Below are 18,745 nucleotides of genomic sequence, written 5' to 3'. Positions count from 1 at the left end.
TGGCAACCCACTCCAGTGTTCTTGCCTGGAGAATCCCAGGGACGGGGGAGCCTGGTGGGCTGCCGTCTCTGGGGTCGCACAGAGTTGGACACGACTGAAGCGACTTAGCAACAGCAGCAGCAAAGCCTCAAAAAGCATTTTATATGCCTTTTGGTAAATACAGATGCTCATTTTTCTTGGAAATATACGTGGAAATAGAATTGCTGCGTCACAAGATCAGAGTATGTTTGGCTTTAACAGATGCCAACTAAGTTTTCCAAAGTAACTGAACCAGTTTATACTCCCCTCAGCAACTCCAGCTGCTCTGTTATCCCCTAATGTTTTCAGTATTTTAATTACAGACATTCTATGGTTTTGTTCTATTCTCTCATTGTGGCATTCACTTGAGTTATATGCTTTACCTGTATTGATTTACTGATGCTTAATATCTATACATGCTGGATATGAGTCCTTTGTCAGGTGTGTGTGTGTGTGTGTGTGTGTGTGTGTGTGTGTGTGTGTGTATTGGAGAAGGAAATAGCAATCCACTCCAGTACTCTTGCCTGGAAAATCCCATGGACAAAGGAGCCTGGTAGGCTACAGTCCATGGGGTCACCAAGAGTTGGACACGACTGAGTGACTTCATATATATATATATTTATATATACACACATACACACACACACACATAATGAATGTCTTTATTCAATGTGAGGTTTGCCCAGTTTCTTAATGATATCTTCTGATGAACAGAAGTTCTTACTTTTAATGAAGTTTAATATATCTTCTTTTCTCTTCTTTTATACCTTAATGTGTTTTGGGAGTCTTATTGAAGTAATCTTGCCTAATCCATGGTAATTTTCCTTTGTTACATTCTAAAGGCTTTCTTGTTTTACCAGTCACATTCAGATCTATGGCCCACTTGAATTAATTTTTATGGTGAGGTCAATTTAAGATTCATTTTTCCCCAAATAGATACTACTTTCTCCAGCACCATTTATTGAAAAGTAATCATTTGTCCACTGAAGGCAAGGTACTTTTATCAAATCATGTTACCATGTATGTACCACCCTTCCATTTCAGGCCTCTATCTTCTCCACTGCTCTATTTGTCAACCATCCTTGCACCAAAATGTGATTTCCACAAGCCAAGACTAGCTTGTGCGTCTCTGATGAACGCAAGGTACCTCACATCATGATAAACCCTCACTGACTTCACTGTTGTTCCACCTCCAAACCCTCCCTTCTCTGCCTAGTTATGTGATGCTGGGACTGGGACTCTGTAGACAGCTCTCCTATCCCAGCAGCTTCCTGTTAGTTTCTGCCAATAGAGGTCACTACAGGGAGACTGTGAACTGGAGGAAGAACAAAGAACTTTCTTCTTCATACCTGCCATCTACATTCCCATCAGCATTGCCCAGCCATGGTTCCTATTAGCAGCAGCAGCGGTTAACTGCTGGTTCAAGTTTCACCTTTATCTCCTCACTCCCAGAGCTGGCTTCAGTGCACTCCCTCAGAGATGCCAGCACCGGGCAGCAGCTCCCATCTGCAGGCCTGGGTGTCAGCTCTGGGGACCCCAACATCAACCTTCAGAGTCCCATTAACCTCACACTCTTCTACTTCCTCTGCTTTAGGGTAACAGTCGCTTCATGAAGTTCCTATCTCTGCATTACCTCATTCATCCCATATAAGAAAGCCTTCTAAAGTGAACAATGCAAAGAACAGAGGAAAACAATAGAATGGGAAAGTCTAGAGATCTCTTCAAGAAAATTAGAGATACCAAGGGAAGATTTCATGCAAAAATGGACACAATAAAGGACAGAATGGTGTGGACCTAACAGAAGAAGAAGATATTAAGAAGAGGGGGCAAGAATACACATAAGAACTGTACAAAAAAAAGGTCTTAATGACCCGTATAATCACGACAGTGTGATTACTCACCTAGAGCCAGACATCCTGGAGTGTGAAGTCAAGTGGGCCCTAGGAAGCATGACTACCAACAAAGCTAGTGGAGGTGATGGAATTCCAGCTGAGCTATTTAACATTCTAATAGTTGATGATGTGAAACTGCTACACCAATATGTCAGCAAATTTGTGAAATTCAGCAGTGGCCACAAGACTGGAAAAGGTCAGTTTTCATTCCAATCCCAAAAAAGGGAAATGCCAAAGAATGTTCCAACATTCACATCCACAATTGTGCTCATTTCTCATGCTAGCAAGGTAATGCTCAAAACCCCCCAAGCTAGACTACAACCATGTGTGAACCAAGAACTTCCAGATGAACAGGCTGGATTTAGAAAAGGCACAGGAACCAGAGGTCAAATTGCCAACATTAATGGATCATAGAAAAATCAAGGGAATTCCAGAAAAATACCTACTTCTGCTTCATTGACTATGCTTAGCCTTTGTCTGTGTAGATCACAAAAAACTGAGGAAAATTCTTAGAGATTAGAATACCCAACCACCCTCCCTATCTCCTGAGAAACTTGTATGTAAATCAAGAAGTTACAGTTAGAAACAGACATAGAACAATGAACTGGTTCAAAATTGGGAAAGGAGTACATCAAGGCTGTATATTGTCACCCTGCTTATTGAACTTACAAATCATGCAATATGGCAAGCTGGATGAAGCACAAGCTGGAATCAAGATTGCCAGGAGAAATATCAATAATCTCAGATATGCAGATGACACCACTCTAAAGGAAGAAAGCAAAGAATTAAAGAGCCTCTTGATGAAGGTGAAAGAGAGTGAAAAAGCTGACTTAAAACTCAACATTCAATAAATGAATATCATGGCATCCAGTCCCATCTCTTCATGAAAAATAGATGGGAAAAAAATGGAAAGAGTGACAGACTTTATTTTCTTGGGCTCAGAAATCACTGTGGACACTGACTGAAGCCATGAAATTAAAAGAAAAGCTTGGAAGAAAAGCTATGACAAACCTAGACAACATATTAAAAAGCAAAGACATCTCTTTGGTGACAAAGGTCCATCTAGCCAAAGCTGTGGTTTTTCCTGTAGTCATGTGTGGATGTGAGAATTGGATCATAAAAAAGGCTGAGTGCTGAAGAATTGATGCTTTCAAGCTGTGGTGCTAAAGAAGACTCTTGAGAATCCCATGAACAGCAAGGAGATCAAACCAGTCAATTCTAAAGAAATCAACCCTAAATATTTATTGGAAGGACTAATGCTGAAGCTCTAATACTTTGGCCACCTGATCTGAAGAGCCACTCACTGTAAAAGACCCTGATGCTGGGAAAGATTGAGGGCAGGAGAAAAGGGTTGTGACAGAGAATGAGATGGTTGGATGGCATCATCAACTCAATCAACATGAGTTTGAACAACTCCAGGAGATAGTGAAGGACAGGGAAGCCTAGCATGCTTCAGCCCATGGGGTCGCAAAGAGTCATATACAACTGAGCAACTGAAAAACAACAACAACAACATCCCATATCACCCTTCAATTCTCCAATACTAGTTCCCGGTACTTTTTGATTCTGTTAAAATGTATGATGTCATGCCATTTGCCTAACTGGACTTGGACTAACACACTCGTTAACAAAGAGAATAAAGTAGAACTGAGTAAAATGAGAGAACATACTCTTCCTCCTGGAACTAGAGCCCCTGGTCACAAGCCCCAGAGATGAACACCTATGCTTACGCTGTGCACTTTCAGTTCAGTCGCTCAGTCGTGCCCAACTCTTCATGACCCCATGAATGGCAGCACGCCAGGCCTCCTTGTCCATCACCAGCCCCCGGAGTTCACTCAAACTCACGTCCATCAAGTCAGTGATGCCATCCAGCCATCTCATCCTCTGTCATCCCCGTCTTCTCCTGCCTCCAATCCCTCCCAGCATCAGAGTCTTTTCCAATGAGTCAACTCTTCACATGAGGTGGCCAAAGTATTAGAGTTTCAGCTTTAACATCAATCCTTCCAATGAATACCCAGGACTGATCTCCTTCAAAATGGACTGATTGGATCTCCTTGCAGTCCAAGGGACTCTCAAGAGTCTTCTCCAACACCACAGCTCAAAAGGATCAATTCTTCGGTGCTCAGCTTTCTTCACAGTCCAACTCTTACATCCATACTTGACCACTGGAAAAACTATAGCCTTGACTAGATGGACCTTTGTTGGCAAAGTAATGTCTCTGCTTTTGAGTATGATATCTAGGTTGGTCATAACTTTCCTTCCAAGGAGTAAGCGTCTTTTAATTTCATGGCTGCAGTCACCATCTGCAGTGATTTTTGGAGCCCAAAAAAATAGTCAGCCACTGTTTCCACTGTTTCCCCATCTATTTCCCATGAAGTGATGGGACCAGGTGCCATGATCTTCGTTTTCTGAATGTTGAGCTTTAAGGCAACTTTTTCACTCTCCACTTTCACTTTCAACAAGAGGCTTTTTAGTTCCTCTTCACTTTCTGCCATAAGAGTGGTATCATCTGCATATCTGAGGTTATTGATATTTCTCCCGGCAATCTTGATTCCAGCTTGTGCTTCTTCCAGCCCAGCATTTCTCATGATGTACTCTACATATAAGTTAAATAAGCAGGGTGACAATCTACAGCCTTGACGTACTCCTTTTCCTATTTGGAACCAGTCTGTTGTTCCATGTCCAGTTCTGACTGCTGCTTCCTGACCTGCATACAGGTTTCTCAAGAGGCAGGTCAGGTGGTCTGGTATTCCCATCTTTTGAAGAATTTTCCACAATTTATTGTGATCCACACAGTCAAAGGCTTTGGCATAGTCAATAAAGCAGAAATAAATGTTTTTCCACCACTCCTTGGACGTGGGGTTGCTCTTCTCGGCCGCAGCCCCTGACCTCGGGCATGGGGTATCTCCTCTCAGCCGGGAAAGATCAAAGCATAAAGGCTTCCTTTAGCTTAGTATTTCCTCAGGGATGTTAAAGTTGTTTAACTGAGAAACCTGTGTATTACAGCAGAGGGTCACATACAAAAGAAGTGAGGTCAGTGGTAGTAAAAATATACAAGCAACACTGAGCATATGAAAGCCAAAAGTCTAAAAATATGTTCCCTTTTATAAAAAAGGAAACATTTGGGGATTTCTCTGGTGGCTTGTGGTTAATAATTCATCTGCAAAATGGAGGGGACATGGGTTAGATCCCTGATCTGGGAAGATTCCACATGCCGCAGAGCAACAATGACAATGTGCCCAACTACTGAAGCCCACACGCCCTGAAGTTCACGCTCTGCAACAAGAGAAGCCACTGTACTGAGTAGCTTATGCACCACAACGAGCGTGTAGCCCCACTCACCATAGCTAGAGAAGGCCCATGTGCAGCGAAGACATGGCACAGGCTAAAAGTAAGCACATAACATTTTCCAAAAAGAAACATTTATCCAGCTAATACATCAACTGTAGACTCTCCTACCATGCAATACCCTTTGAGTATGTCTTTGAGTATGTCGAACCCTTCAGTAAAATACTTTATATATACACAGTTTGGTCTGGCAGAAATTAATGCAATGGTGGGACTGAAGGAGAGACGGGTTTGCTCTGCCCTATTTTTCCTCTTCTGGAAAACGTTATGAGTGACCATTTAATAAATTATCCTCTTGAATCCTTTTGAGAAAACCTAGAAGACTGAATAATTGAAACAACAAATGATTTTTAAGTGACTATGATGGAAAAGAGAAATGAAACAATGATATTAGAAAGTATTACTGTGATATTTTCAAATTACCTAGCAATCAATTACCTACATGTTTAGGATTTTATTGATTTTGAAAAATAGTCAAGATTTTGCATGAGTTGCTGCTTGGAAAAATTGCTGTGGTAGCTACTACATATATTCTTTTCAATAAATGTCTGCTGTGTACCCAGAATGCAGAATATGAAAAGAGTTCAAAATAATAAGAGAATAAAAGATATAAAATATAGGTATGCATTTATATGTGTGTGTGTGTGTGTGTGTGTATGTGTATTTTTTTCCCCCAGACAGGGGCAACATAATAGATGAGGCACGAGCAGTGTCAGAAGAAACTGCTTTGGAGAAGAAGACAGTCTGGAGTCTATAGATCAAGATGACTAAATTAACAGAAAGCAACTCCAAAACTACAAAAGAATGAACTAATAAAGTCATTAGAAATAAAAATAACATCCGGAAATGTGCCTAGTTACTTACATAATCTACTCAAATCACTTTCCTGTTAGGAAATGTAGCTTATTAGAAAACATATTTTTTTAATTCCAAATTTCTGATTTGAATACTCCCTCCCCAACTATACATACACACAAAATTTCCATTTAAAAAGCAGTAAATCCATACTAATAAAGATAAAACATAATAATTATGAAAGTAAGAATTGCTTTTATCAGAAATATGGATGGCTTTCTGAAAGATAAAAAGCACAACAGATTATAGTTACAGATAAACCAGAGCAGAGAAAACCAAAATGCAAAGTAAGCACAGGGCAAGCCTTCAGCAGAAGTAGAGGTTATTCCTTCCAGGAAAGCTCTAGGCTCAGAATTGGCAGGAACAGAAGCCAGATGGGCAGTGAAGCACCATTAAAGGTAATTAAGTACAGACTGCCTTTGACAGCTGGATCCTGCAGTCCATTCTCTGCCCAGTGGATACAGAAGCGGCCTACAGCACCTGCCCTAGGCCAGAATGCTGAGCACTGTTGATACTGCCCAAGTCTAAACAAAGGGAAGGGGCACCTGGCTAGTCTACTTCTAGTTAGAGCCTAAGCCAGCTGCCCCAGGAGTGAAACACACCCAACTGTACAGGACCTGTACAGGGGACCTTCTGCACACACTAGAGGGATGCTCACCTAGAAGCAGCACTTAACCAACTACAAGGGTACCTAGTGTGCATGCTCGAGCAAAGGGTCAGCATTTGAGGTGAGCATACAAATATCAGCTGCCTATTATAATCATCACAAAAATAAATGTAAAACGGAAAATAACCAGTCATTTAGAGAAAGTAACCTGAGAGAGATACCAACTAAACAAAACTACTGAAGAAAAATTCTACTAAAGGTTTTTTTAAAGAGCTCAACAAATGGGGAGATAAACCATGATAATGGAAGGGCAGGGGATATTGCAACCTTTCAATTCTCCCCCAAACAATATATATAATCCAAATAAAATTCCAGCAAGATTTTTCATGGAATATAAAAAATTGATCACAAAATTCTTAGAAGAATAAATATGCAAAAATATTCTTACCTAACAATTTAGGGGAAAAAAAACAAAAGACCAATTTTCTACCAAATTCCAAATTTTACTCTAAAGATTCAGGAATTAAAACAGTATGGTATTTGAAATACACAAATAAGTGGAAGATAATAAATAACCTCAGATATGCAGATGACACCACCCTTATGGCAGAAAGTGAAGCGGAACTAAAGAGCCTCTTGATGAAACTGAAAGAGGAGAGTGAAAAAGTTGGCTTAAAGCTCAACATTCAGAAAACTAAGATCATGGCATCTGGTCCCACCACTTATGGGGAAACAGTGGAAACAGTGAGAGATTTTATTTTTCTGGGCTCCAAAATCACTACAGATGGTGACTGCAGCCATGAAATTATAAGACACTTACTCCTTGGAAGGAAAGTTATGACCAACCTAGATAGCATATTCAAAAGCAGAGACATCACTTTGCCAACAAAGGTTCGTCTAGTCAAGGCTATGGTTTTTCCTGTGGTCATGTATGGATGTGAGAGTTGGACTGTGAAGAAGGCTGAGCGCCGAAGAATTGATGCTTTTGAACTGTGGTGTTGGAGAAGACTCTTGAGAGTCCCTTGGACTGCAAGGAGATCCAGCCAGTCCATTCTGAAGGAGATCAGCCCTGGGATTTCTTTGAAGGAATGATGCTAAAGCTGAAACTCCAGTACTTGGCCACCTCATGTGAAGAGTTGACTCATTGGAAAAGATTCTGATGCTGGGAGGGATTGGGGGCAGGAGGAGAAGGGGACGACAGAGGATGAGATGGCTGGATGGCATCACTGACTCAATGGACATGAGTCTGAGCGAACTCCGGGAGTTGGTGATGGACAGGGAGGCCTGGCGTGCTGCGATTCATGGGGTCGCAAAGAGTTGGACACAACTGAGTGACTGATCTGATCTGATCTGAAAGGTAATATTTTAAATAGAAAGAAAAGGACAAACTAGTAAATAAATACTATGGAAAAAATGGAGTAACCACTTGTGGAAAAAAATAAGTTTATTTTATATAACAGTTTGTAGCACAAATTCCAGAGGGATCAAAAATTTAAATATAAGTAATAGGAAAATAAATGTGTTAGAAGAAAAAGAGTAAATATTTTAATCATCTTAGGATGTAGATAGTCTTTCCTAGCATGGCAGGGAAGTAATTAAAGACTGACATCAATTTGACTACATAAAAAGCAAAATTATTTATGCAAAAATAAATTTGATAAGAATAAAAGACAATGAACTGAAGGAAAATTCAACAAATGAGCATATTAACACTTGTATAAAGTAAAATAAATGGATTAAGAATCTAGTATAAAAAGGGGCAAAAAACACAACAGATACATTACAGGAAATGATGCAGAAGTTTGATAAATGTACATTAAGCAAAGAAATGCAAATTAAAGCAGTAAAATTAATTTAAATTGGAAAGATTAATGATTTATTTCACAGAGAATATAAGGGAAAAAATAATGTAATACTTGGTTGATAACAATGTTGTCAGAGTTATTGGAATAACCTCTTTGGGTGGTATTTGGCAATATTAAGGTGAAAATTGTGTGCAAAATTCCAGTTCTAGGATTTATCCCATAAAAATACTTAGAAAATAGTGAAAGAATATTGACATATTTGTAATAGTAGAAAACTGAAAAGAAATTAAGCTTCATCAGTAGGTATTAACTAATCACAGAATCGTTCTGACTCTTGCAACTCCATGGACTTCAGCACGCCAGGTTCCCTGTCCTTCTCCATCTCCCAGAGCTTTCTCAAACTCATGTTCATTGAACCAGTGGGCTACAGACATCTAGTAGGTAGAAGATAGAGATACAAATAAACATCCTATAATCACCAAATAGCCTCCTGCATCAAAGAATTATCAAGCCCCAAATGTTCAAGTTTAAGAAATCATGCTCTACATGGACTATCAAAGAAAGATTCCCTTGATATAGTAAGAGAGGGAAGGGAAGCCAAGTTGCACAATGGTATGATATATATTGTAGTACAAAAATTTTTACAAATTTTGATCAATCAGAGGTGATAATAATTTATTGAGTATTAAATTTAAAGAAAGTCTCATATAATATTTAACTCAACTGGCAAAAGCAATATATTCAAATTCTAAGTCAGGCTTATCATTTTTACTCTAAAAATTCCCTCTTCTCTGTCTCTGGCCAAATACAGAATAAAAATTTGAAATTTTTCATTGAACAGAACAATTTTCTAGAAAAACAGAAATTGCCAAAATTGTTTCAAGAACATGTATCAGTAATAATGTTATTGTTGTTCATTCGCTAAGTTGTGTCTGATTCATTGTAACCCCATGGACTGCAGCATGCCAGGCTCTTCTGTCCTTCACTATCTCCCAGAGTTTGCTCAAATAAATGTCCACTGAGTCGGTGACAGTATCTAACCATCTCATCCTCTGTTTTCCCCTTCTCCTTTCACCTTCAATCTTTCCCATCACTGGGGGCTTTTCCAATGAGTTGGCTATTGACTTCAGGTGGCCAAAGTATGGGGGCTTCAGCATCAGTCCTTCCAATGAATATTCAGGGTTGATTTCCTTTAGGATTGACTGGTTTGATTTCCTTGCTGTTCAAGGGAAGCGCAAGAATCTTCTCCAGCACCACAACTGGAAAGCATCCATTCTTCAGCACTCAACCTTCTTTATGGTCCAACTCTTACATCTGTACATGACTACTGGAAAAACTGTATGTTTGACTAGATAGACCTTTGTCAGCAAAACGATGTCTCTGCTTTTTAATACATTGTCCAGGTCTGTCTTAGCTTTTCTTCCAAGGAGCAAGCATCCTTTAATTTCAAGTCTGCAGTCACCACCCTCAGTGATTTTGGAGCTCAAGAAAAGAAAATCTGTTACTGCTTCCACTGTTTCCCCTTCTATTTGCCATGAGGTGATGTGACCAGATGCCATGATCTTAGTTTTTTACACACTGAATTTCAAGCCACTTTTTTACTCCCCTCTTTCTCCCTCAAGAGGCTCTTTAGTTCCTCTTTGCTTTTTGCCATCAGAGTGGTATCATCTTCACATCTGAAGTTGTTGATACTTTCCCGGACAATCTTGATTCTTGCATGTGCTTCATTGATCCCAGCAGTTTGTATGATGTACTCTGCATGTTAAGTTAAATAAACAGGATGACAATATACAGCCTTGACGTACTTCTTTCCCAATTTTGAACCAGTCAGTTGTTCCATGCCTGGTTTTAACTGTTGCTTCTTGACCTGAATACAGGTTTCTCAGGAGACAGGTAAGGTGGTCTAGTACTCCCATCTCTTTAAGAATTTTTTTGTTTTGCAATGAATTTTATTTTTTTTTAACTTTTATTTTATTTTTAAACTTTACAATATTGTATTGATTTTGCCAAATATCGAAATGAATCCACCACAGGTATACATGTGTTCCCCATCCTGAACCCTCCTCCCTCCTCCCTCCCCATACCATCCCTCTGGGTTGTCCCAGTGCACCAGCCCCACACATCCAGTATCATGCATCAAACCTGGACTGGTGACTCATTCCATATATGATATTATATGTATTTCAATGCCATTCTCCCAAATCATCCCACCCTCTCCCTCTCCCACAGAGTCCAAAAGACTGTTCTATATATCACTCTCTCTTTTGCTGTCTCGTATACAGGGTTATTGTTACCATCTTTCTAAATTCCATATATATGCATTAGTATACTGTATTGGTATTTTTCTTTCTGGCTTACTTCACTCTGTATAATAGGCTCCAGTTTCATCCACCTCATTAGAACTGATTCAAATGTATTCTTTTTAATGGCTGAGTAATACTCCATTGTGTATATGTACCACAGCTTTCTTGTCCATTCGTCTGCTGATGGACATCTAGGTTGCTTCCATGTCCTGGCTATTATAAACAGTGCTGCGATGAACATTGGGGTACACGTGTCTCTTTCAATTCTGGCTTCCTCAGTGTGTATGCCCAGCAGTGGGATTGCTGGATCATAAGGCAGTTCTATTTCCAGTTTTTTAAGGAATCTCCACACTGTTCTCCATAGTGGCTGTACTAGTTTGCATTCCCACCAACAGTGTAAGAGGGTTCCCTTTTCTCCACACCCTCTAAGAATTTTTTTACAGTTTGTTGTGATCCATGCAGTCAAAGGCTTTAACGTAATCAATGAAGCAGAAGTAGAACTCCCTTGCTTTCTCCACAATTCAACAAATGCTGGAAATTTGATCTCTTGTTCCTCTGACTCTTCAAAATCCACCTTGTACTGAAAACTTTTCAGTTCACATATTGCTGAAGCCTAACTTGATCGATTGTAATCATAACCTTGCTAGCATATGAAATGAGTGCAATTATGCAGTAATGTGAACATTCTCTGGCATTGCCTTTATTTGGGACTGGAATGAAAACTGACCTTTTCTAGTCCTGTGGCCACTGTTCCATTTTCCAAATTTGCTAGCATATTGAGTGCAGCACTTTAACAGTCTCATCTTTTAGGGTGTTAAATAGCTCAGCTAAAATTCCATCACTCCTCCCGCCCACTAACTTTGTTCATAGTTATACTTCCTAAGGCCCACTTGACTTTACACTCCAGGGTGTCTGGCTCTAGGTGAGTGACTATACCACCATGATTATCCAGGTTATTAAGACCTTTTTTTTTGTATATTCTTGCCACCTCTTCTTAATCTCTTCTGCTTCTGTCAGCTCCTTACTATTTCGGTCCTTTATCATGCCCATCCTTCCATGAAATATTCCCCTGATATCTCTACTTTTCTTGAAGAGCGCTCTAGTCTTTCCCATTTTATTGTTTCCCTCTATTTCTTTACATTGGTCATTTGAGAAGGCCTTCTTACCTCTCCTTGCTATTCTCTGGAACTCTGCATTCAGTTGGGAATACCTTTCCCTTTCTCCCTTGCCTTTGCCACTCTTCTTTCCTCCCCTATTCATAAAGCCTCCTCAAACAAAAACCACTTTGCTTTCTTGCAAACAAGACAAAAATATTAAAATGATGTTCTAATACTGTCTCCACAAAGAGCCACTAGACCCGGTTTTATAGGTAAGCTCTTTATTCCTTCAAAGAGCAAATAATGCTCTTGCCATATAAATTACTTCAGAACATAGGAAAGATGAAAAACTCCCCAGTGAACTATACAAAAGCAGAAAATCCCTGATGGAAAAATCTGACAAAATTGCATGAAAAATAAAATTATATCTCTCTCCCCTATAAATGTGAGTTCAATCATTTAAAATAAAGTTGGTGTTCAAGAAACATTATTTACAAAAGCCAAGACATGGAAACAAGTGTCCATCAATGGAAAGTGGATAAAGAAAATGTGGCATATATATTCAATGAAATATTATGAGGCCATGAGAAAGAAGGAAATGCTGCCATTTGCAACAACATGAATGGAACTTGAGGGAATTACACTAAGTGAAATGAGTCAGAGAATGACAAATAACCTTATTATCTCAGTTATATTGATAATATAAACAAACAAACAAAAATGCAATTCACAGAGAACAAACTGGTGCTTGTCAGAGGTGGGGTTGAAATGTGCATGAAATGGGTGTGTACATGGCAGTCACTCAGCTGTGTCCCGCTCCTTGTGACCCCAACTACAGTCCACCAGGCTTCTCCACCCATGGGATTTTCCAGGCAAGAATACTGGACTGGGTTGCCATTTCCTTCTCCAGGGGAACTTCCTGACCCAGGAATCACCCACATTGCAGGCAGACTCTTAACTGTCTGAGCCACCGGGGAAGCCATGGTGAGAAATTGGTGAAGAAGTCAAAAGTTACAACTTCTAGTTATAAAATAAATAAGTCATGAGAATGTGATGTACAGCATTATGACTATAGTTAATAATGTACAGTACATTTTAAAGTCTAGTAAAGAGTAGTAGACTACTCTACTAGAAGAGGAGGTCTTAAAGGTTCTAATCATAAGAGAAAAATTTGTAACTGTGTGGTGATAGAAGCTAACTAAACTGACAGTGGTCATCATTTTGCAAACCATTATGTTGTACATCTGAAATGAATATAATGTTATATGTCAATTATATCTCAATAAAAATAAAATACAGTTCCATACTTACAGTTTAATAATTCACAAAATTCATCAAGTTGAAATAAAAATATATCAAGCCAAATCTAGGACAATGTTTTTTAAAAACTAGTCAAATCACTGTATTGCAGAAATGTTAGAGTGTTTCAGTTCAGTTCAGTTCCATCGCTCAGTCATGTCTGACTCTTTGCAACCCCATGGACTGCTTTCTTTATAGTCCAACTCTCACATCCATACATGACTACTAGAAAAACCCTACCTTTGATTAGACAGACCTTTGTTGGCAAAGTAATGTCTCTGCTTTTTAATATGCTGTCTAGGTTAGTCACAGCTTTTCTTCCAAAGAGCAAGCATCTTTTAATTGCATGGCTACAGTGATTGTGGAGCCAAAAAAACTAAAGTCTCTCACTGTTTCCATTGTTTTCCCATCTACTTGCCATGAAGACATAGGACTGGATGCCATGATCTTTGTTTTCTGAATATTGAGTTTTAAGCCAACTTTTTCACTCTCCTCTTTCACTTTCATAAAGAGGCTCTTTAGTTCTTCTTTGCTTTCTGCCATAAGGGTGGTGTCATCTGCATATTTGAGGTTATTGATATTTCTCCCGGCAATCTTGACTCCAGCTTGTGCTTCATCCAGCCCAGCATTTCTCATGATGTACTCTGCATATAAGTTAAATAAGCAGGGTGACAATACACAGCCTTGACATACTCCTTTCCTGATTTGGAACCAGTCTGTTGTTTAATATGAGATATATTTTGGTATCTTTTTAATTAAGTTATAATTAACATATACTATTATATTAGTTTCAGATGTATAACAGTGATTCAATAATTATACATTATAAAATAAGAATAAGGATAAATGATCACCATAAAAGACTACCATAAGACCAGTTAATCACTCATCACTATGCAAAGCTGTGATAATGTTATTAGCTATATTCTCTGTGTGGAAATTGTACATTACTCATGTATATTTGCATCGATATACACCTTTTAATTACTTCTAATATGAGATGCATTCATGTAAGTTATTACATACTGGACCTTGAAATAAAGCTTTAAATCTTTTGAAACAAGTAAATATATTTAATAAAACAGCATTCACTGATGATATTAAAAATATGTACATTAAAAACTGTTAGTAAACTGGACCCCAAAGGCTATTTCAAGCACCTAGCAGAGTGCCTACAATATAAGCATCCAATAAGTTATAATATGATTGCATAAACAATGATTCTGTCATTTGATACAGAATATTTACCTTAAAGCAAGAGCAATTGTTTCTTCACTTTATGGTGAAAACTAAGAGGCATTTCCCAATCAGGGATTAGAGGAAAATGCTTACTCTGCTGTTATTTACCTCTGAAATAAGTTAAAAAATGAAAGATATAAATGAAAATTTTAAAAAGAGAAGATAATATTATTGACAAATGATCTGATTGTCTCCCTGGAGATTGCTTATCCTCTCCTCATCCCTTCCATCTTCCTCTGCTCAATGACTCCCCCTTCTTCCCCAAACCCACAAGCATAAATAAATCAGCACAGGATAGAAGGGAAACCATTCTTGGCCGTCAATGTTTAAAGACCATTTAATAATGTACTCACTTGCAGTCTTACATCCTGGGCTTACCAGTCATGTTCCCCAAACTGCCACGGTCCTTCTGGAACAGAAGCATGACTTCCCATCTCAGTCCTGTTGTTCTTTTTTTAAGTACTGAGCAAGTCTTTTGGCAGTGCCAAAGAATGCTCAAATTTCCGCACAATTGCACTCATCTCACACGTAAGTAAAGGAATGCTCAAAATTCTCCAAGCCAGGCTTCAGCAATACGTGAACCGTGAACTTCCAGATGTTCAAGCTGGTTTTAGAAAAGGCAGAGGAACCAGAGATCAAATTGCAAACATCCTCTGGATCATGGAAAAAGCAAGAGAGTTCCAGAAAAACATCTATTTCTGCTTTATTGACTATGCCAAAGCCTTTGACTGTGTGGATCACAAGAAACTGTGGAAAATTCTGAAAGAGATGGGAATACCAGACCACCTGACCTGCCTCTTGAGAAACCTGTATGCAGGTCAGGAAGCAACAGTTAGAACTGGACATGGAACAACAGACTGGTTCCAAATAGGAAAAGAAGTACGTCAAGGCTGTATATTGTCACCCTGCTTATTTAACTTATATGCAGAGTGCATCATGAGAAACGCTGGGCTGGAAGAAGCACAAGCTGGAATCAGGATTGCTGGGAGAAATATCAGTAACCTCAGATATGCAGATGACACCACCCTTATGGCAGAAAGTGAAGCGGAACTAAAAAGCCTCTTGATGAAAGTGAAAGAGGAGAGTGACAAAGTTGGCTTAAAGCTCAACATTCAGAAAACGAAGATCATGGCATCTGGTCCCACCACTTCATGGGAAATAGATGGGGAAGCAGTGGAAACAGCATCAGACTTTATTTTGGGGGGCTCCAAAATCACTGCAGATAGTGGTTGCAGCCATGAAATTAAAAGATGCTTACTCCTTGGAAGGAAAGTTATGACCAACCTAGATAGCATATTCAAAAGCAGAGACATTACTTTGCCAACAAAGGTTCATCTAGTCAAGGCTATGGTTTTTCCTGTGGTCATGTATGGATGTGAGAGTTGGACTGTGAAGGAGGCTGAGCGCCGAAGAATTGATGCTTTTGAACTGTGGTGTTGGAGAAGACTCTTGAGAGTCCCTTGGACTGCAAGGAGATCCAGCCAGTCCATTCTGAAGGAGATCAGCCCTGGGATTTCTTTGGAAGGAATAATGCTAAAGCTGAAACTCCAGTACTTTGGCCACCTCATGCGAAGAGTTGACTCATTGGAAAAGACTCTGATGCTGGGAGGGATTGGGGGCAGGAGGAGAAGGGGACGACAGAGGATGAGATGGCTGGATGGCATCACTGACTTGATGGACGTGAGTCTGAGCGAACTCCGGGAGTTGGTGATGGACAGGGAGGCCTGGCATGCTGCAATTCATGGGGTCGCAAAGAGTCGGACACGACTGAGTGACTGAACTGAACTGAACAAGTCTGACACTGGAATTACTTCTGTTCCTTTAGTGACTTGAAAAATCACAGCCTACAACCTGCTAGGAAGAGATGAGGGTCTTTCTTTTGAACAGAAAACTAATCTAAAAATGAAAGTGCTTTCTTTGTCACTATAAGAGAATAATCTATAATTCCAAATATTTTGATTTTATATACCACAAATCCTACCAAAGGACAAACCCTTTAATAAATCCATTGTGTATGAACTTTTGTACCATTTTGTTCATCACTGATTCCTTGTTATCAATGAGTTCAATTTCCATTGGAAAATGCTAACAATTTTCTTTAAAAGTTTGAGAATTGATACTTTAAGAAATTCATATCTTTTATGTCTCATAGTAGTCAAGAATAAAATCAGAAAAATGATAGCAGTGGAAGTGAACCAATAATAATTTTTAAAGTAGATTCTATTGAAATACTGAAAAGGGTTAGGGATAAGGTTTCCAGTCTGTCATAATACAAGTGGTTTAAGAATCTACTAATCTATCATTTAAAATATTTTAATGTATTTTCTTATTAGATTGAGTTCCCAACCATTTTATTAGTTTTCCAAATATTTTATGTTCACTATACAAAAAAGCAAAAATATTTGGTAGCTTAATAACCATTTTAAAGCTTCAGTTTATCTTAAATGTAGTTTTCTTTTGAAAAATAATAAACCTAATCCATGGCATCAGAAATTCAATTAGACTATTTCACAGGCAATGGTTTCTTATTTAGTGGTGCAATCATCCATAAAATGGAATTCTTTCCGAGTTTACTGAGCCATTTTTAATTGTTTTTCCTTAAAATCAGACTGAAGGCTGCTACAAGAAGGAACGATATGTATCTCCTAGGGCATGTTTAAGTGCTTTTGACCAATATATAACACTTTCAGCTAAAGGAGTCTTTGTGGGTTTCCATTCGATTAAGATCTGAATTTACAGTCCTAAATGTTCTGAGTTAAACATGTATATACACACCCGTGGCTCCCCAGGTGGTGCTAGTGGTAAAGAACCTGTCTGTCAATGCAGGAAACATACGAGACACGGGTTCAACCCCTGGGTCGAGAAGATTGGAGGAGGAAATGACTACCCACTCCAGTATTCTTGACTGGAGAATTCGAGGGAGAGAGGAGCCTGGTGGGCTATAGTCCATAGGGTTGCACAGAGTTGGACACAACTGAGGCAGCTTAGTGCGTGCGCACACACACACACACACACAATTCAGTTCAGTTGCTCAGTAGTGTCTGAATCTTTGTGACCGCATGGACTGCAACATGCCAGGCTTTCTTGGCATCGCCATCTCCCAGAGTTTACTCAAACTCATGTCCATTGAGTCAGTTTTGCCATCCAACCATCTCATCCTCTGTCGTCCCCTTCTCCTCCTGCCTTCAATCTTTCCCAGCATCAGGGTCTTTTCCAATGAGTCACTTCGCATCAGGTGGCCCAAGTATTGGAGTTTCAGCTTCAGCATCAGTTCTTCCAATAAATATTCAGGACTAATTTCCTTTAGGATTGACTGGTTTTTTATATCCTTGCAGTCCAAGGGTCTCTCAAGAGTCTTCTCCAACACCACAGTTCAAAAGCATCAATTCTTTGGCACTCAGCTTTCATTATAGTCCAACTCTCACATCCATACATGACTACTGGAAAAACCATCTAGCCTTGACTAGATGGATCTTTGTTGGCAAAGTAATGTCTCAGCTTTTTAATAAGCTGTCTATGTTTGTCATAGCTTTTCTTACAGGGAGCAATCGCCTTTTAATTTCATGGCTGCAGTCATCATCTGAAGTGATCTGGGACCCCAAGAAAATAAAGTCTTTCACTTTTTCCACTCTTTACCAATCTATTATCCATGCAGTGATGAGACTGGATGCAATGATTTCAATTTTTTGAATGTTGAGTTTTAAGCCAACTTTTTCACTCTCCTCTTTCACTTTCATCAAGAGGCTCTTTAGTTCTTCTTCACTCTCTGCCATAAGGTTGCTGTCATCTGCATATCTGAGGTTATTGATATTTCTCCCAGAAATCTTGATTCCAGCTTGTGCTTCATCCAGCCCAGCATTTTGCATGATGTACTCTGCATATAAGTTAAATAAGCAGGGTGACAATATACAGCCTTGACGTACTTCTTTCCCAATTTGGAACCAGTCCGTTGTTCCATGTTCAGTTCTAACTATTGCTTCTTGACCTGCCTCCACGTTTCTTAGGAGGTAGGTAAGGTGGTCTAGTATTCCCATCTCTTGAAGAATTTTCCACAGTTGGTTGTGATCAACACAGTCAAAGCCTTTAGTGTAGTCAGTGAAGCAGAAATGATGTATTTCTGGAATTCTTTTGCTCTCTCTATGATCCAACGTATGCTGGCATTTGATCTCTGGTTCCTCTGCCTTTTCTAAATCCAGCTTGAACATCTGGAAGTTCTCAACTCATGTACGGTTGAAGCCTAGCTTGGAGAACTTTAAGCATTACTTTGCTAACATGTCAGATG

Source organism: Bos taurus, chromosome 10 (assembly GCF_002263795.3).
Source record: "Bos taurus isolate L1 Dominette 01449 registration number 42190680 breed Hereford chromosome 10, ARS-UCD2.0, whole genome shotgun sequence".
NCBI classification, from domain to species: Eukaryota; Metazoa; Chordata; class Mammalia; order Artiodactyla; family Bovidae; genus Bos; species Bos taurus.
The sequence above is the reverse complement of the archived record's forward strand: the minus strand, read 5'-3'. Positions refer to the sequence as shown.